The following is a 26,810-nucleotide window of genomic DNA, read 5'->3' on the forward strand; positions in this document are numbered from 1 at the left end:
TTCAAGAGTGATTCTTGCACAGTCAGACCTGCTTAAGTAACTGAGTGAGCACAGGTAGGGGTAGAGAGAGGTCTTTATGGGAAGCAGAAGAATCCTAGTCAGTTTGTACACTGTTTCCTAGGGAGTGAAATGAGGCCCCTGCATTTTCTAAGTGGTCATTGGTGCTTCCTAAATAGATTAAAATCTCTGTGTGTGTACAACTGCTATTGCTACAACTGCATCATCATTTGATCATCTGTACACAAGATAGAGGTTGTTGTGTAGTTTAATATCAAAGAATGTTGCATAGCATTTGTGTAATATACAGAATATTACTTCTAGAGCTGAAATAAAGCCATAGTTAATGAGACATATGCTGGAAAAGGCTTCAGGAAATTGCTGGAATAAAAGCCATGATTAAATAGAGTAAAAAGGAAAAAAGAAAATATCCAAAAGCAGTTGTATTCTTCCCCACCATTTTCATCCTTTTCCTGTTTTGTCATTCATTGTTCCTTCTTTGTGTGTCAGTACATCTGTCCTAGAGTAGTTCATGGAATCATAGAATCAGCCAGGTTAGAAGAGGCCTCCAAGATCATCCAATCCAACCTATCCCCCACCCCTATCCAGTCAACTAGATCATGGCACTAAGTGCCTCATCCAGGCTTTTCTTGAACACCTCCAGGGATGGCAACTCCATAGCCTCCCTGGGCAGCCCATTCCAATGCCAATCACTCTCTCTGTGAAGAACTTCCTCCTAACATCCAGCCTAGACTTCCCCCAGCACAACTTGAGACTGTGCCCCCTTGTTCTGTTGCTGGTTGCCTGGGAGAAGAGGCCACCCCCCACCTGGCTACAGCCTCCCTTCAGGTAGTTGTAGACAGCAATGAGGTCACCCCGGAACCTCCTCTTCTCTAGGCTAAACAACCCCAGCTCTCTCAGCCTCTCTTCATGGGGTTTGTGTTCCAGACCCTTTACCAGCCTTGTTGCCCTTCTCTGAACACTTTCCAGCACCTCAACATCTCTCTTGCAGTCTTTTGTTGAATTTCTGTTTCAAAATGAAACTGACAGACAAATGTATAATAGGTTCTGCCCAAATTCACAAGAAACAATTACTGATGGTTGGCTTGAGAAGATTTGTAGTTTTTTACCATGAGAGGAACTTCTAACAGTCAATGTTTCTAATGCAGTGCAGGCTGTATTCTATTCTAGAGTTGATAGAATAATGCTGAGAGTTTATGGGAATGTGGTGGTTTGAGAGGTCCCAGGTTCCTTAAGAAGACCACAGAGACAAAATCCATCCTGAGGGATGAATCTGGTTGTCCCTGGATATCCCAATTTGTTATTCAATCCCACAATTTTATTTACAAGGTCTTTTAATGACAGGATGAGGAATAATGGGTTTAAACTGGCAGAAGGGAGATGATTTAAACTGGATGTTAGGAAGAAGTTCTTTCCAGTGAGGGTGGTGAGACACTGGCACAGGTTGCCCAGGGATGGAGGCTGTGGATGCTCCCTCCCTGGAGGTGTTCAAGGCCAGGTTGGATGAGGCCCTGAGCAACCTGTTCTAGTGGGAGGTGTCCCTGCCTATGGTGGGGGGTTGGAACTGGATGATCTTTGAGGTCCCTTCCAACCTAAACCATTCTGGGATTCTGTAATCCTGCTAACACTTTATAAGTGAGCGGCAAAGTCAATTCTTCTCTCCCTTCCTTTTGCATCTCCAGAGAGACTCTTATCTGGGTAACTGTGTAGGAATAAACCTGCCCGTGGCTTTCAAGGCTGCAGCAGATTTCCAGCTGCTTAATTCAGGCCTGCTTGGGCCTAAATGGGAGACAATATGGGGGGCGTGGAGAGGGGGGAATGAGCCCTGGGGTTTTGGTGATTTAGCCTGTTTGGGGGGTGGGGGGGAGGGTTTGGGGAGAATCCTCCTCTATCCTGTATCTGTGTTAGGTGTTGAGGATTCATGTATACAGTTGTCTTTTCCTGCACATCTTTAAATCCAGCTTTTCTGTGTTACTCTCCAATTCAGCAACAGCATTATTATTTTACTGCCTTTTTGAAAAATAAGAGTAAAATAAGCTAAGTCTGTCATGCTCTTAAACGACAATCTACAGCAGGGATGTATGCTTTCTACATCACATCGAAGCTTTTCTTCTAGCCAGATTTCTGAATTTCATTTTAAAACTCTGAATAAATTACTCCACCTCGCTCAAAAGTCCATACTTTAATCTTTGTCCAGATTTTTCTGATGTCAAGGTAGGAGGTAAAAGATGAGAAGTGGATGAAAAAAACAAAACACAACAACAACCTGATTAAAAAAAGGATCATTTTAACAGTTTTAGTTTCATCTGAAACAAGGAATTGTGACTAGAAGACATGGCTGTACTTAAAATGCACTGCAAGAAATACCACCTTGAGAACTATAGATAAGGGTGGTACAGATGAGAGGCTCCAGTTACCAAAACATACATACACCTGTTTAAAAAAAAGGACAAATTTATAGGGTAATTACTAACTTATCAGAATGATCAGTTGCCATCCTACAGCAGAATAACTAATTTCCTAGGCAAATTCTTAGTTTTGGGCTCCAGGTAACATAACCTTTTTCATTTGTGAAAAATAACTCTTCAGAAAGAATCAAATAAAACACAGTTTCATCTGCAGGTTACAAACTATTACCTTTAATCAACAAGATGGTTTGAGCACTAATTTGACAACCAATTATTCATGAGATCAAGGCTTATAAAAGTATATATTACTGATCCTGTAGTTGTGGTTCTCTGAATAAAGCATAAAATCACTTTACAGTGTTTGCAAGTTGCATTTACAGCATTAAGAAATAGAAGCTTTTGTTTTTCTATAGCATTAAGGCATTCAGTATTCTGGGATCATGTTGAATTAATACCACAGCTTTAATATTTCACCATCAGTAAATTTCCTACCTGTCACTGGATCTAATTTAACCCAAATCTCTGATTTGGCTTGTTAACTTTCAAGAATAATATTTTCAGATGAATGGGTGCTATAAAAGTCTGCTTTTTATCCTCTACTAATCAAACTATTATAATGCCTATCTCAGCTGATCTACACTGACTGTAACAGAGATTTCTTTTGGTCTGAAAATGTAATACATTCAGAATGTTTTCTAGGGGCATTCACTATAATAGATTAAGCTATTTCACTTCTTGCTTCAGTGCATTGTAAACCCAGGAGTTTAAGGTAGAAATCTCAATAGAAAAGTTACATTTTGTAGAATATTCTTACAGGAACCAAGTATAAAAATCTGCCTGCACAGCTACATGTAATTACTGGTTTCCAGGGAATTCAAACTAACTCTCTTTAAAGCTTTGCCAGTATACACAGAGGTAAGTAAATCTGAAAATAGTGATTATCTAATGTATTTGAGTTGGGTGAAGGTTTTAGCTCCTTGTTCATATACACTGGAAGGGAGATAGTTTGAATTAAGTGGTCTTCCTGTAGAATGCAAATGCCTTTACCCAAACCATCGAAATCTACCATTTATTCTCCTTCAAATTGTAAAATTTTGTTTGCTCAAGTGCTGCCTCATAATAACCTGACTTCAGAGCTGCTAATGGTGACTTTCAACTTCATTTTGAGTTTCTTGCTTTAGGAAATATAAGAGTAGAACATATCTCAGTTATTTTTGTCCTTCTTTCCTCTGCCCAACTTAAAATATTCTCCTATGTCCCCTTTCTCTTCAGCTAATGTACTTGCACCTCAGTGATTTGATATTAATAGCAAAGATTAAGCAGTTTCAGCTCATCAGAGAAGAGATATTAATCATCATCAGACCCAATGAGAAGTTTAATTTTCTGCTTCTCTTTTTTTTCACTAAGCTCTGGCAGCTGTCACTCGCACCGATGTCTATGGGATGTTTAATAATCTGCCTCTGCTTCTGAAGATGCATTTCAGTGGTTTCTTTCCTTTTATTTCCTGTGTCAATCTCAGGGAATTTCATCATTGCAGACTTTAATTGAAGACCACTGTTAGGAGATGGAGAGAAGAAAATTATTACTTGAACAAAGCTAGTTCAGGGACTCGTGTTTTATTATATTTGGGAGGAATATGGGTTAAATCAAGAGACTGGAAACCATAGGAATTGTTGTTCTGGTATGTGACTCACTACCTGTTCCCTTCAGAAATGCCACATCCTCCCTGTCCTCAGTTCCTGTTTGTACCCATTTATTTATTTGTGCCTCAGAACTGTAGTCATGTTTGTGGTACAATGCTATGTGGGAGTACACTGAATAAAGAGGGGTGATGAGAAGGAGTTAGTGAAATTCTCTATGTGGAGTCCATCAGTACAGATACATTGTCCTAGATGGCATAATGGCAGTGTCGGATTGGATTTTGCTAGCTCAGTTAAAATAGCTTCCAAAATGACATATGTATCAATAGAAGCAGCCTTATAGAATATTATGCTGGTTGACATAGCAATAACTGGTTAAAGTGGCATGCTATTTTAGACTGGCACAAGCTGATCTTAGAGAGAAGCCCTAAACATAACAAAATCCTTTTCTGAGGTGATGCCACAAGTGTCACCTGTTCACTACAGTAAGACAGTGAAGTGTTGTCTGTAGAGGTGCTAATATGCAATTTGCATATCCTGTGTATTTAGGGGTTTGTTTTATCAGCTCCTAAGCAGTTTTAAAAGCAGAAGCTGTCTGTTAGGAGTAGCAGGTTACAATTTTGTAAGTCGGAGAACAGCTCAGAATAAGACAAAGCAACACAGTGAGCTCAAAAGCAAAATGGTTAGTCTTCTGTATGTGTCATATAGAGCCCTTTGATTAGACTGTAGATTTGCTGGTTGAACAGTGATGCAGCTGATTAATTTGCTCAGCACATGCTGTGAAAGCACTTAAGTAAAATTTAAAGCAATTCATCATTGTGGATGCTACCATATTTTGCCAGCTCTGGATGCCTGATTTTGGGTCAGTGTTTCTTGTGTCTAAAATCCAGTCCCCTTGAAATTTGAAGATGCTTAAGCTGAACAACCAAAGAACTTTAACCCAGAACCAGCCATTACTGCAGAAAAGATTACTCTCTGGCCTGATACTTTGCCTTGCTGAGGGAACTGATATATTCTCTCTTGCCTGGAGCAGTCTTTTCTAATTGTTGTTTGTAGGGGGGTGCTTGTGACAACATCACTATCTGCACTGATCACTTGGGATGAGCCTTGTAACAGCATCAGGCCTGTAAGTTTTGCAGTCATGGAACTACCCTGAGCTTTATTAAAAATGACCTTTTAAAAAGAGCTTTGTTACTATCAGTAGCCACTTTTCCACCTTGGAGGCTGGAAACACAATGGCATAGTTGATACTAGGCAATCTTCAAACATTTGTTTGTTGTTCTAACTGAATCAGTGTTGTAAAGTTGTCCTGGTTTCAGCAGAAGAGGGAATCTTCTGTTGCAGGGAATACAGAAACCTTTCTATTTGATCCTCTCAAGAGCAAATACATTTAATAAGCTATAAATTGAGGAGCAGGGGGAAAGCGATCCTGTAGGCAAGGCCCTTTTGGTGATGTCCATTGGTGCAAGGATTACTTAAGTCTCTCTAGATGTCCCATCATCTCTTTGTTACCAGTCTAGCTCAAGAGCAGAAGCTTTACATTGTCATCCCCCTCCAGTGAGACAACCATTTAAGAAGTAACCAGAAAATTTAAGTTTTGGAAAGTTGTTTTCTGTGCATGTATAAAAGGACAGGTACATGTCTGGATGCTGAAACTGAAGAAAAGAGAATGAATTGAGAGAGGCAACATTGTCATTAATTCATGATGATTGGTCGAACGTGAGGTAGTGGCTGTGAGAATCCAGAATAAAGGGGAAAACACATTCCTACTTAATAGTATTGATTTTTTGTCTCCAAAGAAAACAGCAGAAATGTTGTTACCGTGTTTATGGAGGTGTCAGCCAAGGATACAGGAGGAAAAAAGTACATGAGGAGATCTATGCTTCTTCAAATAGCAAAAATAGGGTAAAAATGTCAGAACTTCACAAATGCAGTAATGTGAGATGCTTGAAGTATTGCTTCTAAAAGTGTTTGTTGCAGTCAAAATGTATCTTAGTACTGTCCTAAAGCATATGGTGGAAGGTCAAACCTCTTCTTTGGCTGTTTGAAAAGAGAAATGTTGATAAATAGTGTAATTCTCAGGAAGATGGGGACTGCACATTTGTATTCAGTGCTGCAAGCTGACTAGACTTTTCATTGCATACAGAAGTGGATTTGATCTGAACGTAACAAGTTACAACCTTAAATTGCAGCCATGGGAGATTTAGGTAGAGTTTGACAGGTGAAAAAGCAGCTCTAAACATAAGGAGTGTGAAGTGTCCTGACAGATCACACACAGGAGTTGTGGAAACTCCACTACAAGACTTTTTTTAAAGCAGGGCAATGCAATATCAAGATAAGTTCAGTGTTCCTAAGTGGAAAGTAAGGCACGTTGGGAAAGAATAATCTTCCCCATTTTCAATACAGGCTAGGAGAGGATGTGATAGAGAGCTGCTCTGCAGAAAAGGAACTGGGATTACTGGTGGATGAAAAGCTGAACATCAGCCAACTATGTGCAGCCCAGAAGGTGAATCACATCCTGGGCTATATCAAAAGAAGTATGGCCAGCAGATTAAGAGGGGTGGTTCTGCTGCTCTGCTCTAATGTCACCTGGAGTACTGTGTCCAGCTCCAGAGCCCTAAACACAAGGACATGATGGAAGGGGTCGAGAAGAGAACCAGAAAAATGGTCCAGGAGCTGGAGCACCACTCCTGTGAGCACAGGCTGAGAGAGCTGTGGTTGCTCAGCCTAGAGAAGAGAAGGCTTTGGCAAGACCTTATAGTAATCTTTCAGTACCTGGCGGAGCCTGCAACAAAGCTCTTAGGAGGACTATTTACAAAGGCATGTGATGATAGAACAAGGGGCAATGTTTTTTAATGCAGAGAAGGGTAGATTTAAGTTGGAACTAGGAAGAAGTTTTTTACCCTAAGGGTGGGGGAACACTGGAGCAGGGTTCCTTAGGGAGGTGTTGGAGGCCTCAGCATTCAAGGTCAGGCTTGCTGTGGCTCTGAGCAACCTGTTCTATTTAAGGATGTCCCTGCTTGCTGCTGGGGGTTTGAACTGGATGACTTTGACAAGTCCCTTCCAACTTCCAAGTGATTGTCACTGCTTTGAAACTAGATCTTGGACTTTTGATAACTATTCTTAGGAAATTTGATTTTGATACTGGATTAGCCATAGGCAAATTTTGCTAGACTTTTTTGTTAGAATTGTATTTTCGTATTCCTTTACCAAATTGAGAGCTTTCTAATAACAGAAGGCAGGGCAGAGCTTTTCAGATGAATAGACACTGTTAATACTAAGACAAATGTTTTTTATCAGATCAACAGTACATTTAGGATGGAAATGGGGGGAAATATCTGCTCATCAGATCAGTACACTTCTGGCACAGCCCCTCAGTAGGATTAATGAAAGGCGAAAAACTCTCACTAGTTGTAAGGCAAAACTCGAGCTGTTTAAGAAAGGGCTTATATGATATATCAGCATGGGACAACTGGGCCTTAGCTCAATAACTGAAAAGGTCCCTTCTAATCCTGTGTGGTATCTTTGCAAATATATTCCTTTTTTTGCTTCGTAGAACCCTCTTGAGTTCCCCTGAACAGGCAATAATCTCCTTTGCTAGAGAAGGTGTATTATTTGGAGATTATATTTTGGCTTCTTCATGGTTTTAAAACACCATCTTTAAGGATTAAAGCAGCAGCAGAGCTGATTATTTAGTAGGTCCTACTTGATGAGGTAATGACATTTGCCTTCTTTACTAAGTATTTTTTGATCTACTGATGCAAAACACTCTATAGGGTAGGTAATGCTGTTATTATGGTGGAATGCTGGGGCCTAATTAGTCACACCAACCTTTTAGGTAAAGTAAAAGAAAAAGGAATGGAGAAAAAAGGAATGCTGTTAAGCTTCAGGAGTGCTGCTTGTAAGTCTTCTTTTGAGTGACAGTCTCTCTCTGTGTAACCTGAAATATTCAGCACTTGTGTGGTAAAATGGATTTCTTTCAAAGTGGGTGGTTCAGGGAATGCAGTTTGTAAAGAACCACACCGTGTGCATTGAAAAAGCTCTGATCCACCTTCTATTTATTTGCTTTTCCTCCTACTGTACTTGCTAGTCCTGGAGGATATTGGAGTGCTGTGCAAAATGTAGACTTCATCCTGAGAGATTCTGAGAAGCTGCAACTCTGAATGACTTAGATTTTATTTGTGGGGAGTTAGTGTCCATCATTATTATTGACTGGATGAACTTGGGAGGTCTCTTCCAACCTGATTGATTCTATGATTCTGTGATTATCAGACTCAAAAAGCCGTTTGGAAGCATTGCACAAGAGGGAATTTTAAGGTATGAGGTGTAACATTGAAGCACATTAACATGGAGAAATTTTAAAGATAAGCATATTTATTACAGTCATATTTGAACAAGATGTAGGGGCAGTCCTACAAAAAATGCAGTGAGATTGTTACTAAGTGGCTATTGACCTTTCTTCCTAGCATGCCCAAACTCTGTTCAATCACTGAACATTCTATAGCTAACTGGGTCCCTAATGCAGTACATATACTGCTCTTCATAGGTGGAATTGCATTGTGTCCTCTTTGTCCCAACATGCATCTCTAACACAATGATTACCTCTTCACTGATGCAGTTCCCACGTGTTTTGGTGCTTATTCAAGTCAGATGGCCCTAAAACCTAGATCAGGCCTGTCTTGTATGTCTTTTGCACTTGAGGTGTTAAATTTAGGTTGCTCAAGTCTATAGATGTTATAACAGAAAGTAGTCTCATTGAATTATAAATTTATGTATGAAAATGATTAGATGGAAACAACTTTCTTTTGGATTTGCCTCCCCTTTCATAGATTGTTTTTCTATTGGTCATGAAATCAGTATTTTAGTACTGCAGAGCCATTCTGTGTATAGGAGAACGAGTTGGAAACCATTCTGAGTTGAGCATGAGCAGAATTTCTACCAGCATTCTGATGAGCAACTTTTTTTCTGGCTTCCAGGAAAAAATTTCTGTGCTATAAGTTCAGTTTTGGGTGTTTTGAGTTGCTGAAGCTAGTTTGTAAACCAAGTTGCTGAAACAATAATTCAAGATCAAAAAGCATTTATAACAGCATGTGCAAATGTGTTTGTGTAAGATATGAAGTCATGGTCCCGTTTGTATTGTTGTCTTTGGAAAAAAAGGGGCAGAGAAAATGTTATTTTTATTGTCTGATTCATTATTATTTATAATATATTCTGTATGTATTTTTTTTTAGAAAGGAGTTGATGAAATCTAGTGTGTGAGATCCAAACTGGAGACTAGTTAAGCACAAATAGGTGTTTATTCACTGGATAGACCTTCAGTAACCTTCAAGATACAATTTAGCCTACAGGAATCTTTTGTCATAGTTTTTCAAGATTATGGCATGAATGTGACAAATTGAAACTTTTATAAAGTAAATATGACTCTGGAAAGGTTAAATGGAGTCAGTATTTTTGAGAGTTTAAATGTTCACAGGGAAACCATCCAACCTTTTAGCTGTAATACTCTTGTACTCTAATAAAGTTAAGGCTGTCTTCAAAAAAAGAGGAAAAGGTTCTCTGTCATTAACCACACAAAATGAAATAACTCACTCTTTCTTCTACTTGATATTTTACATAGGTGAGCATAGCCTTGAAACTCTAAGAAGGAGATCAGATTGAAAGAATATGCTCTCTAGTCCATATACAAATGAAAGACTGCAGGAGATTCATCATGGTTTTGCTAGGATAGGCAGAGTAATTTGAGCATCATGGCTGGTTTTATCCAGAGTATTTGAATATTTGTCTTAATTTCCAGTTTCTTTGACATGAATGGAGAAATATTTCCTGGTTTCATATTTTTGTTTAACTGTTTTGTATTTTATGTAGTTGAGGGTATGTTATTTAGCTATCTCTTACAGGTAGTGGTGCCTAATGTCAATGGTCCTTAATTTCTATGCCTCTGATTCCTTACTGAAGACTTTCCATTGTGGTACTACACATATGTTTGGCCTCAGAGTAGACTGTGGCAAGAACCATTCATCACATAAGTGAGAAAATGTTTAAACACTTAGGTGCAGTTTGGAAGTTAGTGGTTTTCCAGAGGACCTGCTGCATGGTCATTCTGACAACCTCAGCTTGATGGACAAAATCGAAGGCAGTTTCCTAATGTTTTGTTTACTGAAAATGCTTAATCGTTACTGTGGCTGTCATTTCATTCTTAGGTTGTTTGCTGGTCAGTTTTCATGTAACACTCTCTGATAAATGATGAAGCAACTGGGGAAAAAACTAAATTCACCATTTAAACTCTTTTGTAACCTATTTTCATACCTTTGCCATCTCTTACTGAATCCCAGCCTGTCACTTTGCCGTGCTCTAGTGTATGCTTATACATAACCCTGTTTTCTCTCATGTTTCTGCTTGATTACGTTTTATCACTTTCAGCCTCACTCATTCAAAGTCCTGTTTCTGTTCCTTTTGCACTACACTGGTTCACACATCCCTCACACTCTTCCTCTTTCCTCAGTGTTTTAGCACCTTGAGCCCTTCTGTGCCTTTTGTTTTGCACTTCTCTTTCTGTGCTTCATTTCACTCTGGCTCTCTGTCACATATGTTCAATTTCCTCTATTTTGTCACTAAACTCCTGGGGTTATATTTGCAGTGCTGCCTGGCAGGAATAAGGGCTGCTATTCTACTATTTCTCTAATAGTCTTTATGTTCTTCATTCAGCACCAGTGATGATGTGATCAGAAAACTTTAACCACTTTTTGCTTCCCTCCACATGTACATCGTTAGTTTTCTTTCTTCTTGAAGAAAAATAAAATCTCATTTGCTCCCTCTTTTTAAAATTGATTTGCACTAGAAAATCAAGTTTATTTTGGAGATACAAACCCAGACAACATTGTTCAGCAAAGTTATAATCTGTTCTCTGCAGAAGTCCTGCAGAACCTGGAAACGGCTGAAAGAGAGGAGTGTTTCATCCTCACAAGATTCAGTATGGCTCAGATGTTTCTTTCTATACAACAGCGATACTTCAGAATAGAGAATTTACACAAATCAGTTGTGCAGAGCTCACCACTCTGTTAAGGAGGGATTTGAATCTGGGTTAGAAGTGAATTGTAATGATGGAGATGTAAAACATTATTAAATAGTTTATTAATTATACCAAGAAAACTTCCCCAAACTTACAGATTCTGTGATGTGGTTGGGTAAACTGTTTAGCAGAATGTGTATATATACAGTCAAATGATTGAGGAAAAGCCTTTAGAAACGTTTCTAACTAGAGAGACTGGCAGCACAAACTGGCACTGAATGGTTAAGCATAAACCTTTACAAACTTGGGGGTTGGTCTCTTCTCCCAGGCAGCCAGCAACAGAACAAGGGGACACAGTCTCAAGTTGTGCTGGGGGAAGTATAGGCTGGATGTTAGGAGGAAATTCTTGCTGGATAGAGTGATTGGCACTGGAATGGGCTGCCCAGGGAGGTGGTGGAGTCACCGTCCCTGGAGGTGTTGAAGAAAGGACCGGATGAGGCATTTAGTGCCATGGTCTAGTTGACTGGCTAGGGCTGGGTGCTAGATTGGACTGGCTGATCTTGGAGGTCTCTTCCAACCTGGTTGATTCTATGACAGCATGGATATTTTGGGCTTCCATGAGCAGCCCAAGCTGACACAGTCTCACTTTTGCCTATGTCTGAAATAATTAATGAAAGCATTTCTCTTGTCTGCACTTCAGAGCTTCCATGGCCCATCACCTCATTTAGAGATACAATGCTTGGTGTGATAGGAGTGTGGAGTAAGAAGTGATCCCAAGAGTAGAGGGACTAAAAAAGACAGTGGAGGAGATCAGAGGTCTTTCCAAATCATCCGAATTACTGATCCATCCAGTTATGTCTTCTTTCTCAAGCAGCAACTGCTTCCTTCCATGGAGGTTCAGATCTCCTCTTGGTAAGCAGAGAGAGGACAATTTATCTTCTACCTCTACTATTTCTTGCTGACAGATACTTGAAAAGCTTTGGGGCAAAAGATTCAACAGAACTCCTTAATTATTGATTAGTAATTATTGTGATGAGTCTTGTAAGTAATTATGAGCCGTTATTTTTGTATCTGTACTCAAAGTAAAACTTTGAAAGTCTGAAAGGCAATTTGATTTAGAAAAAGCTTAACGTAAGAGTTATCAGTGGTGTACCTACAGATAGGTCAATTTTTTCCTACGGTGATAAAGAGATTATCTTTCTGAATGATGGAGGTTTAAATAGATCATCAGAGTTTGAACCACATTTGTAATGGTTTAAGGCTGATTTTTTCTGAGAGAAATGAAATCTTTAGCTGTGAGAAGAAAGGAAAAAAACCCAACAGTAATCTATATCCCTCAGTTTTCTGCTGAGAAACGCAACTAGTCAAAATAGAGATAAGACAGGCACTTCTCACACACTTCTTAGCTCTCACTTGGGGCTGTGCCTTCTTTCTGGTGATCTGGTCTCTGTGGCTATATCTGCCTTAATTCTCTAATCCATCTAACTTTTTTTTTTAACTCTAACCCCCTTGTCATCTTTTTGCCATCTTACCTCAGATCTCCAGTTTTATCACATGAGATATATGTGGGTTGATCTGGTTATTTCTGAAGGGAGGGAAAGAGGGAGGGGAGAGGGGGTTTGGGTTGGGAGCCCTCCTGGAGGGGTATTGTGTTTCTGTTACTTTTAATTTGGCTATAACTGTATATATTTATCTATATTCTGCTAAGATGTAAATATAGCTTCATTCTTAATTTCCAGCTTGACTGAGTCTAGTGTGGGTGATTTCATCAGAGTGAGGTCGAGGGTAATACCCAAACCATCACAGCATTTTACTTTGGGAGCAGGGGTTGAGAGGGGCAAAAATATTATTCCCTGTTTCTAATGCTTTCCTTTGAGTCTTGGGTTGTTTGAATTGCGGATAAAGACTGTGTGACAAATGTCTATCCAGAACAGAAGTGCACGTTACTTGAAGAGAAAGTGAGCAATTTGGGCTTGATAAATGGACAAGCAAACCTGTGCACATTACACAACATCTGCAAAAAGGGAAACACTATGTGCAATTAGCAAACAACACTTAATGTACTATATAGGAAATGGCAGAAGAGTGTAGTCTGCTTCTAGCTTGAGATCTGCTTTGGTTAGAGTGGAAATTCTCCCTGCCAACAGCACAGTGGGATACGAAACATAGCTCCCTTTACTGTAGAACTTGACATAAGTTCTATGGTAGGATCCCCCTCCTTCCCACAGAAACATGACAACTTTCATCTGGCTCTCTTTAGTTGCAGCCAAAAATAGACATATGGCGAGACACCAGGTTGTAGAGGCATGACCAATATCTGTGTATTTGCAGCTAAGGTTTTCACAAGTCAGTATCAGTAAAAATCTGACTGTTGGTTATTTTGAGTCCATAGCATCAAACGAGTGTAAAACGTCTGCAACGGAATGAGTTACAAACCGACTGGAGGCAAGGAAGGGAGGGCTCTGAGATGTATTTTACCACAAAGTCAATCTCTCAATTTTATTGAAATTTATCAGAAAATAAAATTCAAAAGTTCCATTAATTTCTTTAATGACTATTTGAAAAGCTTTGACTTTCAAGGGTAACTATTCTGTAAATCTTAACCATTCTTTCACTTTTGTAGGTATTTTCTTTAAAAAAAGAAAAAACCTGATTAACTGAGCTTCAGGGTTTTATTTTTTGTGGTGAGTTCTGTCCTGCAGCTGATAAATGTTATCTCTGGCAATTTAAAGAGTTTTTTCTCTTAACTCAGTTTTTAAAAACAAGGGGGGAGGATATCTTTAAAAGGTTGCAAGGCAAGATGGTATGTAACTCTTATGAACATATTAAACTCAGCCATAGGAAGCCTTTTTTGCACACCTGTGTTCAATATCACAAAAATACAAATTAGCTCTGTCTATATGTGAAGAGGAAACTTTTCTCTGGGTCTGTAAAATAAGAAAATCTGATCACAAAAACAGGTAGAAAGAGAAAAGAAGGGATGCATTTCCTCAAACTTCCAAATCTTCTAAACACTCTCTGTCTTTTAAGATTTAATTTGACTGGTGATGCCTCTTTGGTGAGGATAGAAAATAGCATTTACAGTATTGTCAACCCTTAAAGTCCTAATACCATGAATTCTGGATCACAAAAATCGTGACATAGAATTTTTAGTTTTATTTCCAAAGCAACCCTGCATCTGGTCTCCTAAAAATAAAAGTCCTCATTAGTTGCCATTTGGGTTATGAATTATTAAGACAGAATTTAGAAAACAATTTCAAGCTTTGGTTTGGCATTCTGTGGCACAAGAAATCTACTTGTGAAAAAGAAAACTAAGACACTTCAAGTAATAGTCCACATGTGCATTCATATTACTGGAGACTGTGTAATCTAAGAAATGCTGATAAGAAAGGTACATAGGCTTGTCATCTAAATGACTGCTGAAGTTTCTTTAATCTGTCATGTAGACCCAAGAAAGATTAGTTGAAGAATAAAGACATCTTGAGTAGTAGCTGGGATTTAAATATTTTTTTTCTTGTTCACTATCCTTACTACCTACAGCATGACAGTATTGAGTGCTGCACCTCTCTCTCTCTAACTCTAAAATAGACACAGGGATCATTAGTTTTTTCAGATGAAAGGTCAGGGAATGACAGCTCTTAAAAGATTCTGTGGTAATCCACCCCAATTTTCATTGCAATATGCAGCTTCCAATGGCTGTGCTGACATCTGGCAGCTTGGTAGGCTCTGTGAAACTTGGCCACAGATGCTTGTGGGTGTGAAATAGCTGCTTCTTCAGGTTGCCTTCCAATTAAAATGTGGCAAGAGAGACACTTGGGGGTGGACAGCTTGAAGTATGTTGGGCTAGACTCTGTATGCAGTGGTGGAGTAGATAGTGTAGGACCTGATCCTGACAGCAGCCATGAGATTTGTCAGTGTGCACTTTTCACAACCAATTACAAAGCCTGATGGAAGTAATTTGTTCTTTGAGTTCAAGTCCTTTGAAGACCTCCCAGCTATCCAAGCTGGTCTTTGTATCACATCATTGTATTTTACCCCGAAGTTTATTGCAGTAAGGCAGACTGCTTAAGTTTTGCTGCAGTATAACTTCTGTTTAGGTAAAGCCTGTCCTTCAGGATTGCGATAATGATTCAAGACATAAGAAATGAGCACGCCCCATGGGAAGACTATGCAGTGATTAGTCACGTTCAGTGACAAAAATACGTACCCTGTTTCTAATTAAAGTTGCCTGACTGTGGCTTCCAGTCACTGGTTCTTGCTGTATCATTCTGCACTAGGTTAAAGAACTCTTCAGTACCTGCTGTTTTCTCCCTCTGAGGGAGCTTATAGAGTTTAATCAACTCGCTTCTCGGTTTTCTTTTTCATAAGGTAAAGGGATTGCTCTTGTTCAGCTGTGGAGCATTATCTTGTCTTCAGCTCATTCTCTGACTCTCTTTCAAACCCCTTCCAGATTTTCAGCGTGCTTTTAAAAGTGCACATGACAGAAGTCATAGTGGTATGCAGTATCACTCTTGTCAGTACTACTTACAGAGGTACTACGTATATTTGTCTCCCCCTGTGTTTCACTCCCTCAACTGTATTCACAAAACCCTAATTGCTCACACCCCTCTTTCTTTCATAACTTTGGTTCTTGAAGCTAGTGTTCAGTTTGCTTGCTTATCTACTCTGACTTTTAATTGCCTTCTATGATCCTTGTTTTCCAAGATACATGATTATATTTTACAGGTGTAGTCTGCGTTGTTTGTATACCTTTCTAGCTGGACTGCATTTTGAGTGAGGCAAGATTGCCCTATCTTTAGCATAATTTACATTATCAAGTTGGTTTTATATATTAAGGGTTTGGTTTTGGTTTGGTTTTTAATTATTGTTATTTTATTTCCAAAACATCAATGAAATGTTAAAGAAAAACCTGCAGAGTACTGATTCCTTTGAGGTCCCAGCAGATATTCCTGTTCCAAAGAGTAACACCTGTTGCTTGCAAACTCCTTAGGTGGCCAGTTTTTAGTTCATAAAATAGAATGGCCTGGCATTGTATCTTTTCAACACAAAAAACTGTTGCTAGATCAGGCACCTTGCAGATGCTTTAATATGTCTGTGCATAATCTTTAGTTGCCAGCCTTACCAGAACAAATCACTAGCAAAAAAAGGGGGGAAAGCATCTGTGTATCTTTAATTATATACCTGTATACCTATCAATTAATTTTCTATCTGCTGATTTCTGGCTTAACTTTTTCATTACTTTAAGTGCACTTAGTGCATTTGGCAGCAACGTAACAGACCCAAGAGTCATCATGGCCATTTTGTTTCCTCTTTTTGAGTACTGGCACAGAATAAGTACTCAAATCAATAAAACAGTCTATCTTTTCTGATAGGCATTATGTAGTGTTCTTGGCTGTTCCCTAGACAAATTCCCTCCTTTATTTTTGAGCACACTGTCTCCCCCAGGTTATTTAGTATGGACCACTGGACAGAAGATTATTCTGGTTTATGTTCCTGTTAATGGAAGTCAAGGCTTAAAACTGTCTGCAGTGCCACTGTTTGTGTTTATATAAAACCACAGTTCTTACTGTGTAAAAAAAAAAAAATACAGATTTTCTATCATTTTTCAATAAAGAAAAAAGTCATATTCATGTTGACTTCAAGTACATTTAGTTTTCCAAGCTTGCATTGCTATCCAGGACTTCAGTGTGTGATGAATCGACACATTTCTTCTCTTTTCCCATCAGCATATTTGCTTCCTCAGTTTTTTCTTTGGTTAAGTTTCAAGAGCTTTGCTTGAGGGAATCTCCTTCTCTCTTGAATCACCCAGCTTCTAGACCCCTTTTGAAATTTTCCCAGAGCCCCATTTTAAGCCTCTATTGGAGCTGAGTTTACACAAAGGAATATTACATTACAAAGAACTGAATGAGTCTATCTTTGCACAGTAATTCTACTTCAGTCTGACTAAAATGGCACTTCAGACTGCACCACGCTGAGGCTTCACAAGGCAAAAAAAACCAATGTTAACTCTTCTAATCTTTCCTTCTTTGTCTTTCTAGGTTTTCATATGTCGAAGTTGTTAATGCATAGCTTTAAATCTTGCATCTATCACTGAGAACTCAGTGGGTGATTTATAAAATGTAGAGCTGTTAAAAGAAATAAACCATTCAAGTTTAAAAAGTAAAGCTCAAAAATCTTCAAGCTTATGTTACACAAATCTTGAAGCTCTCTTAACACCATTGCAATATATACACCCAGCTCCTCTGTTCATTTTGTTGTGAGAATTCCTCCTAAAAACTGAAATGGAATGCCACTATAAGCAATAGGTGCTGCTCAGTGCCCTCAAATCTCATTTTCAAGGGCTCCACTAGTAGGTGGAGGTTTTTTCCTTGGGTCTCTTAAGTTTTCTTTCACTGAAATTTAACTTTTAAGCCCTTGTTCTTCTTGTTCCCCACAGACAGACACCATCTGGACATCGTTAATGTTGTAATTGTGGAGAGCCCAATATTTTTGTTTGTTAGGATTATGGGATTAGTCTGGCTTTTAAATAAAGTGAGACAGACATCTTCTCATTAACATTTATATTGCTTTTTTCTTTCTTAGATTGAAGTCAGTAGTATAAAAGCATAAGGCTTGTATGATATAGTAGATTTTTCAAACAAAACCTGGCTATTTTGTTGCCATGAGATGTGGCAGAAGATAAATGCAGAGTTTGGCTCTGGCTGATGGAAATGTGGTAGGACTGCATCAGTTCACATGCTGTAAACCTTTGAATTATCACACTTCTAAAATCCTCTTGCAAATCTCAGAAGTGTGATCTTCCAGTTAGGCATGAAGATGTAGTGGAGATCACTGAGCTGTGGGATGCACATTCTTTGGCTCTCATAGTGCTCTGGGTGCTTCACCCAAATTAACAATATAAAGGGAATTCCTAGTTTGATAAGAAGAAAAGACACAGTTGGAATCTTCTTTATGACAGGAGCCAGAGGATTTTATTTTTGCGATTTAAAATCTGTTTGCGATTTAAAAATACGCAGACAGAAAACAGTTAATCATTCTTGCCAGGTATTTCTCAGTGCTTAATTACTTTCCCTACTGCAGATGTCTACCTGCTTTCCATCTTGCAGTTTTGAAAATGGAGTTATCACCCACTGGTTATTGTACCATTCTTTTACAATAAAATAATAGAATAGAATCATAGAATCAACCAGGTTGGAAGAGACCTCCAAGATCATCCAGTCCAACCTATCCCCCAGCCCTAGCCAGTCAACTAGACCATGGCACTAAGTGCCTCATCCAGACTTTTCTTGAACACCTCCAGGGATGGTTACTCCACCACCTCCCTGGGCAGCCCATTCCAATGCCAATCACTCTCTCTGTCAAGAACTTCCTGGATTGGGCTGGATGCTAGGTTGGACTGGATGATCTAGGAGGTCTTTTCCAACCTGGTTGATTCTATGACTCTAAGTACTGTTTGTCAGGAAGTACTTACATCCTTGTCCCTATTTTTTTTTTTTTTTTTGTCAGTTATAATTTTAAGGATGTAACCCACAGAATAGAGTGCTTCTCTACTTAGAAAGTTATTTATTTCATGGTAAGGAGGGGGCAGGTACGAAGGAGTTGAGTGAAATACTGAAACCAGTATAACTGTCTCATTCCCATGTGATTTTCTGTGAGTGGGTGATTTCAAAAAGGCTTAACTGGAAAGCTTCACGTGTGCTGTGAATACAACCTTTCACAAGGGCAAGTGGCTATGACATTGAGAAAAAACACAGCACATTTGAGAAAATGTTAGATATGAAAATCAGATGTTGTGCAGGAGCAGCAGTAACTGACCTGCCAGTGTTATTTCAGAATGAACTGAGCAAGAGAGCTGTTTCAGCAGGAGATCAATATGAGTGTTTTCATTATATACTGTAAAAAACAAAATCTGGAATTGAATTTCAGTGCAAGAAAAGGCTTTGGTGTATTGTTATGGCTGTTAATTTAAATGCACAGAAGCCAAGAACTTTAGAGTTATAGCAGCTGTGGGAAACATAAGTTCCTAATGTTTTACATACACTTCAGGGCGTAAATTTCTTAGCACAAACAGCAATGTAGTACACAACACATGTGCCAGTGAAGAGAGTAATTGATGCTGTGGGAATCATGTATGACTTTGAATTTCTGGACTTTAAATTCAGAACTCAAGGACTGCACTCACACACAGCTGTTTTCCCACTGAATATGTAAAGTGTAGAATGCATTATGTCTCCTTCAAAAATACAAGGCCCTGATTCTGCACAAACTTAAGTGCTTACATAAATTGGAGCATCTAAGTAATGACACTACCTGCTGTGACTTCCTCCTCATGTGGTTAATGTGCACGTAAGCTTGTATTTGGCTTAGTTACTGACATCCCAGAAACAGTAGCCTAACATTGAGGATTTTTGAAATGCTGGTGCATATGCAAGTGACATTGTTGGTCTTTTGTCTAGAACTGGATAAATGTGTCTGGGGAAGTGTCTGTTCCCAGGACAGGTATTTTAAATATCTGATAGTCACCCTTAGATGCAAAACTGCAAAACACGGTGAGAGAAGGGGCACTAGAGTGTAGCAAAACAGCCACACGAGTCACCTCATTTGAGTAGGAGGGAAGATCCCATGGGATTAGAGACTGTCTCTGTGGTCCTCAGCAAGCTCTGTTGTGCTGCCAGGTGCAAAACTGCATGCTGCTTCTCAGTGACTTTGAATGGCATTGTATGTTTTCTTGAAGGGCAGTACCCTTGTCTGCTCCCTTCTGCTTCACTTCTCAAAGCACATCTTCTTCTATAAGTGACTGGGTAATGATTCTCACTCATGTGCCAGTTTGACATCAGCTTCCTGAACTTCCCATCTTGAGTGGCAGTGGAGATCAAGGATTCACTCTGACTGGATATTTTCCCTCGTAGTTAGTAGTTAATAACTGGCTAAGAATCAAGTTAATTCACTTAATGCTAAGAGACTTTGTGGCCTGCATATCACCTCATGCTGATGTCCCTAATGTTCACAGGCTCACAGGATGTTAGGGGTTGGAAGGGACCCAAGGAGATCATCAAGTCCCACCCCCCTGCCAGAGCAGGACAATACTATCTAACACAGATCACAGAGGAATAAATTCAGACAGGCTTTGAAAGTCTCCAGAGAAGGAGACCCCACAACCACATGGCTTCTGTCCTTTATGGCTTCAGCATGTTATTTTGAAGTTATCTTCATGTACAAAGATGTTCTTGGCTGTAGTCATAGTAGTTTGTAATAAAAAGTAATAGGGTTTGTGATGCTTATTGTCTCCTTAAGCCACCATTCATCCCTTTGTTACTCAGATGTCTCTGTGTTATAAAATAATCTATGCCCACTTGATTGATTTATTCTTTGTTAAGCATCAGATCTACATACTGTTGTATTAATTTCTGACATGTTTAGCATGCCAGTGTATAAAATACACTGAATTGAATTCCATTTTCTTCTAATTCATCAGATCTGGCTAAAAAATACTAAATTTCTTTCTCCTTTTTAAAACATATATGGTCTGAGAACAAATTGGTATTTCCCTATGTCTTTGGTGGCCTTTCTACTTATTTTGTTGTGAAACCATTAAGAAAACACCAGAGTAACAAAGCAGAGGAAACTTAGTCTGGCCTCTTTGCCTATATTTAGTAAATGTGGAGATTTAAGAAGCAGCTGTGTCTGCATGTTGGGTTTTTTTGGTACCTATTTTTGTGATTGAATGAAGACCAAAACAGCCAGTATCAGAAAATAGGAAGTTTTACCATGGTATCAGTGGGTTAGGACTTCTTTCATAAAATCTTCATTCTTTCTGTGCCTTTAGCAGAGCTAAGTATATTTTTGCATTCATTTAGAACCTGAGATCCTATGTTACTCCATTATGGCACTTGTGAGAGATTGAAAATGCTTGGTGATGTAGAAGAGGAGGCTCAGGGGTGACCTCATTACTGTCTACAGCTACCCGAAGGGAGGTTGTAGCCAGGTGGGGGTTGGTCTCTTCTCCCAGGCAACCAGCAACAGAACAAGGGGACACAGTCTCACGTTGTGCCAGGGGAAGTATAGGCTGGATGTGAGGAGGAAGTTTTTGACAGAGTGATTGGCATTGGAATGGGCTGCCCAGGGAGGTGGTGGAGTCACCGTCCCTGGAGGTGTTCAAGAAAGGACTGGATGAGGCACTTAGTGCCATGGTCTAGTTGACTGGCTAGGGCTGGGTGCTAGGTTGGACTGGATGAGCTTGGAGGTCTCTTCCAACCTGGTTGATTCTATGATTCTATGGTCTCCAAACTGATGGTATGAGTTTCATGTCAGTGGTTGTAATATGTAGGTGCTTCACCATTGTGTCCTGTTGTCACAATTCATTAAAACCTCATTCTCCTGGATAATTGACAGTAGCTGACCCATGGACTGGATATGTGTCTTCCCACTCTCAACTTCACAGCAAATTAAAATTTCATTAATTTGTTCACAAAGAAGCTTTCAAGGGGTCTGATCAAACCCCTCATTAAAAAAAATAAGCTAAATTCACATTAGCTGCCTAGGTACCTAAATTGCAACAGTTAAGTTAGAGAGATGAACAGATAAGGTCATCTTCTGACTGGGGAGCCTGACACCAGCGTTCTGTAAAGATGCTAGAAGGGGAAAAGATGTGTCACCTAAATTCAGCAGACTCTGACTCCAAATAGCTTTTTTAGCACACAACAAAGTATGGGAAGAGAGGCTCTGCCCACTGGGCTTGCTAGCACAGTTTTTTTCTGACTTCAGAGTGGCCTCAAGAGGGATAGACAAAACTAGGAGAGAGGTGCTGCATGCTCACCAGTGTAGCCAGAACCTTGGGTGAAGTTTCCTGCCGCTATGTTGCCTCTCCTATTCTCCTCTGGCATGCCAGTGATGCCTTGGCTGTGATCTAGCCTTAAGGGATTTGGGAAGAAGCCGCCATGGAGAGGAGCGATTAAGCTAGCTGTCTGTTTTATAGCGACTGTAACAGCTGTATGGCAATGTGCTCTTCTTTGGCAGCTGCCAGCAGCAATGCTATTAGTTGCCAAGACAATTGGCAGCAGATGGCTTTGTCCAATCGTGCCATGAAATTCATTTAAACTAAAAAGATGGAGCATTGTACTTGTAGCTGATTCATTACAGGAAAATGAGACTCCTTCTACTCTGATTTTATAAGTAGGAAATTTCCCAACTACAGCTGAGAATTCAAATGTTATGTATCCCCCCCTCCACAGCCCACCACCATGACCACGTGAAAATGGGACAAGTTTGGTTGTATTTTTCAGTGATATTGAAGGAAGATTTTCTATATTTGCTATAGCTGATAAGATAACTTCTTTAAGTAGCTTGCAACCGAGGAGATTTTGGACTCACACTTCTTGAGGAGAGGGTGAGGGAGCTGGGATTGTTTAGCCTGGAGAAGAGAAGGCTCAGGGGTAACCTCATTGCTGCGTACAACTACCTGTGGGGTGGTTGTGGCCAGGAGGAGGTTGCTCTCTTCTCTCAGGTGGCCAGCACCAGAACGAGAGGACACAGCTTCTAGCTACACCGGGGGAAATTTAGGCTGGAGGTGAGGAGAAAGTTCTTCACTGAGAGAGTCATTGGACACTGGAATGGGCTGCCCGGGGAGGTGGTGGAGTCGCTGTCCCTGGGGCAGTTCAAGGCAGGACTGGACGTGGCACTTGGTGCCATGGTCTAGCCTTGAGCTCTGTGGTAAAGGGTTGGACTTGATGATCTATGAGGTCTCTTTCAACCTTGATGATACTGTGATACTGTGATGTGTCTTTTTCTTCTGTCCAATTTCGCATCCAACTCTTTATTTTGGCAGCTGACACCATCATCAGGAAAATATTGCATTGTAATATCTGAACAAATCTGTGATAACTTTAATCTTTTCTGCAAAATATCATCTGCTTAATGTAGTCCCTCTTCCAGCAATTCTTCTATCACAATTTTTATATGAGGTCTTCATGGAACTTACTGAGAAAAAAGCAATTAAAGCAGTGTAGGAACTGTCCAGTTTCTACTGTTTTAATGCTAACCTGAGCCTAGGATCTCTATGCAGTGTATAGTTTTGGTTCTAAAATAGGTTCATTTAAGTAATAGCACAAAATGTCAGAAAATCACATTATTCTTTTGTCAAGAACAATCTTCCAACCATTAATGCGACTGCCTGAAGCCAGACAAACTATCAGTGTATGCTTATTTTTAACCTGATATTTGCTTTTTATTAAAAAAAAGAAATAAATCCTCAACAGACTGATAGGATTGCTGGCCAGTCGCTTTGTAACTGAAGTGAAAAGATACAGTCCTCACATTTCAAAGAGGAAGATTGAAATACATTTCTTTTTTTTTTTTTTTCCCCAAAACTCACAAAAATACATTGATGGCTGTGATGGTTTGGGTGTTCCCTGCCCCCCCATACTTTAAAAATCACCCAGACTAGACTGAGCTGGCTCTGGAAATATGAATGAAGCTTATATTTACAGCTAGCACAATATACAAGCAGATATTACAGTATATGCAGTCTACAACTACCTGAAGGGTGGTTGTGGCCAGGAGGAGGTTGCTCTCTTCTCTCAGGTGGCCAGCACCAGAACAAGAGGACACAGCCTCAGGCTGTGCCAGAGGAAATTTAGGCTGGAGGTGAGGAGAAAGTTCTTCACTGAGAGAGTCATTGGACACTGGAATGGGCTGCCCGGGGAGGTGGTGGAGTCGCCGTCCCTGGGGCTGTTCAAGGCAGGATTGGACGTGGCACTTGGTGCCATGGTGTAGCCTTGAGCTCTGTGGTAAAGGGTTGGACTTGATGATCTGTGAGGTCTCTTCCAACCCTGATGATACTGTGATATATACAGAAACATACAAGGTAAAAGGTAATACAGAAACACAACTCCCATCCCAGAAATCTGAGCCCCCAGGAGGGGCTCTCAACCACCCCTTCACCTTCCCCCTACCCATCTCAACCTTACCCCAGTCCCAAGGAAGAACAGAGGTTTGGCCAGGGGGTTAGGAAGCAAAGTGGATTAGTCCAAAATGGAGGGTGAGGTTAGAGAGTAAGATGCAGCTCAGCCAGCAGCTCAAGTGAGAGTGGTTATCAAATGTTTTCATTTCTTGTTCCTCTACTTCTCAGCAAGCCTATGAGTGAAGTAGACATCACCATTGTTTTCTTTCCACAGCCTGTAATCTAGTTCTTCTCACCAAAACATTCTAGCCTTCTTCAAGCTAGCACAATGGCACTTTAAAAAAAATGCCATTTATGGACTTATTTAAAGAAAGGAAGATAATACAGGAACTGCAAAATACTGCAGTGGTCTAACCAGTGTCATCTCTAAATACGCTTCACCAGCGTTCAGTCACTTGTGTATTATACTGGTAAAGCCTTTCTAGCATGGAGGCAACTGTACCAGTAAAGTACTCAGAGGATTGATGTAAGCTGCTTCCCAACAATGGAATGTACTGCCAGTGAACATGAGTTAAACTCTTTTCTGGTGTACTCACAGTGCTTCCACAAGGATAACAGTTCAGTCAGGGATTAATCATTTTCATACACCATTTCATGGCTCAAGAAGTCTCCTTGAAAGCTTAAACGTACTGCCTGAAAGCCTGAAACTTCCCCCTGAACAATGAGTTGTTTGTTACAAAGGTAAACAAGACTTTTACTACAACAATAGAAAATTATTAGAGGTTGTTGATTTACTTTTATTATTTCCCTGATCTCTTCCAGGAAAAAGATGCTCTTAGGACCTCCTATGTATTTGGAGCTGGTGAAGCAAATGGGGAATATTTTAATTAATAAGGTCCTACTTAAGAAGAAATTGATGAATGAGTTGGTCTTCCAAAAACCTTACTGTATTCCATAGCCATGTTAAACATCCACATAAAGATGTTTGATGTGTACAGTTCTGTGAGGCTGCTTGGTATTCTTCTCTGGAATTTGGCTTAACTGCCTCATGGTGGCTGTTAATCAATAGCACAAGAAGTCCTGTTCTGATTCTGAAATTTCTGAGCATGAGCAGCTTCAGAGTCACTGCAATTTGCTGTGAAGCCTAAAACTAGGCTACATTTACAAAAACTCCTGCTCAGGAGCTGACTGCAATGCTTTGTTCTATTACTTACACAAAGCCAGTCATCACTATGTAGGACAAGACTCGATTTTCGCTAATTTATTAGAATAAGAGTTCAAATTTCAATGTTGGCAGCATTTTCATTTTGAATATAATAAATGTAAAGCAGACATTAACGTCTTCTTCAAAGCCACATTGTTGCAGTACACCATAGAAGTTAGAAGTGGGCAAAGTTTAAACCCTTTAGCTACAGCCATTGACATACAGAGCATGTTCTAGGCTTGTGGTGTTTCTTCTCCTCCTTTGTATAACTCTTGCATTTCCTAAGGCTCACAGAGCGTTGGCAGGTATCTGACTGTCAGAACTGACTTATAATTAGTCTTGGGATGGTGTTTTCAAAAGGTTGTCATGTGTCATATTCAAGAGCAAAGTTAGTTAGGAGTTTATTTTTAAGGTCATTTAAGCAGTTTTTGGACAGGAAGTTGCCTAGAGATGCACCTTCCTGCTTTCTAGACACCTGCTTTTCTTTGAGAATCTGCTTCTCAGCGACTACTTATTTTAATGGAATGTGCTTCTAAGTCATCTAAAGTGATCATTAAGACCTTATTTTGGTCAAAATGATAGAAAAGCATATGAAAAACCCAGAGAATTTAATTTCTTAGGAAAGTATCAATGCAGGTGGTTAGAAAAAAATAAGTAATGCTCATATTTTTTTGTTACCTAAATGAAAACAGTAATTATGGGTCCTTTTCTAGCTCATTGTTTTTCCATCCCCCAGTCTACATGGGTTATAGGAATGAGAAACAGGGAAAAATGAAAATTAAGAAGCTTTTGATTGCTAAACATTTCTTGACAGCTGGGGAATAAATTAATTTCACACTAAGATAAAAAAAAAGTAGTTTTGTTAGCGTGTGCTGTTCTTGGGAGGAGTTCTCAATCAACTGCCTTAATAATTTTACCTTGCTGTATGAATGGTAGGATTCGCCCTCATCTGAATTATAAAGGGAAAGTGCTGGTGGATATGTCACTGATTATGGAGAATTGCTCTTATATAGATCTGTCTGTTAATTTAGATTTGTTTCTTGTACCTCTGATTAAGTCAACGTTACAAAACTTTTAGGTACTAGGGACCCATTTACTAGACCTCTGGGATTTCATTGTCTCCTGAAACTAGAATAGGTGAATTTAGTAAGAGTAGTTTAGATTTCCCTAGAACTGGGGAGTCTTAAGAGTGTGAGATCTCTTACTCTTCAACAAATTAACCTAAAATCTATCAGATAATTTTTTCCTTAGTAAAATTAAAATTTAGGTCACCATCTGCTATGCTTGCCTTAAACCCCATAGATGTTTTTGACACCTTAACAGCTCAATTTCTGAGTTTCATTATGCTTTTTTTTTCTAGCTCATGTGTTCTCAATTCTAAATAGGTTTTATGCCTCTCTCTCTCTCTCTTTTGCTATTTTCATTTTACAAAGCAATATATGAAAAGTGACCTTAAGTTACTGATTTCCATGTTTCTCAGAGCAGTGCTTCACTGCCTTCTGCATGCTCCATTGCCCTAATAGGTTAAGCTCTTTTTCCTGAAGACATACATAAGCCCAACCATGACCTAGGTTCAGAATTCTCCATGCATTGAAATTCAGTCAGCAAGACAGACTTGTTCTGATTTATTGGT

The 26,810-nt window shown here is 39.5% G+C and overlaps 1 protein-coding gene across 4 annotated transcripts in view; it reads left to right on the forward strand.

Moving 5' to 3' along the window:
- LARGE1 (LARGE xylosyl- and glucuronyltransferase 1) overlaps nucleotides 1-26,810 on the forward strand; it is a 331,282-nt gene that overhangs the window by 118,514 nt on the left and 185,958 nt on the right. The window lies entirely within an intron of this gene.

Source organism: Pogoniulus pusillus, chromosome 15, assembly GCF_015220805.1.
Source record: "Pogoniulus pusillus isolate bPogPus1 chromosome 15, bPogPus1.pri, whole genome shotgun sequence".
Taxonomy (NCBI): domain Eukaryota; kingdom Metazoa; phylum Chordata; class Aves; order Piciformes; family Lybiidae; genus Pogoniulus; species Pogoniulus pusillus.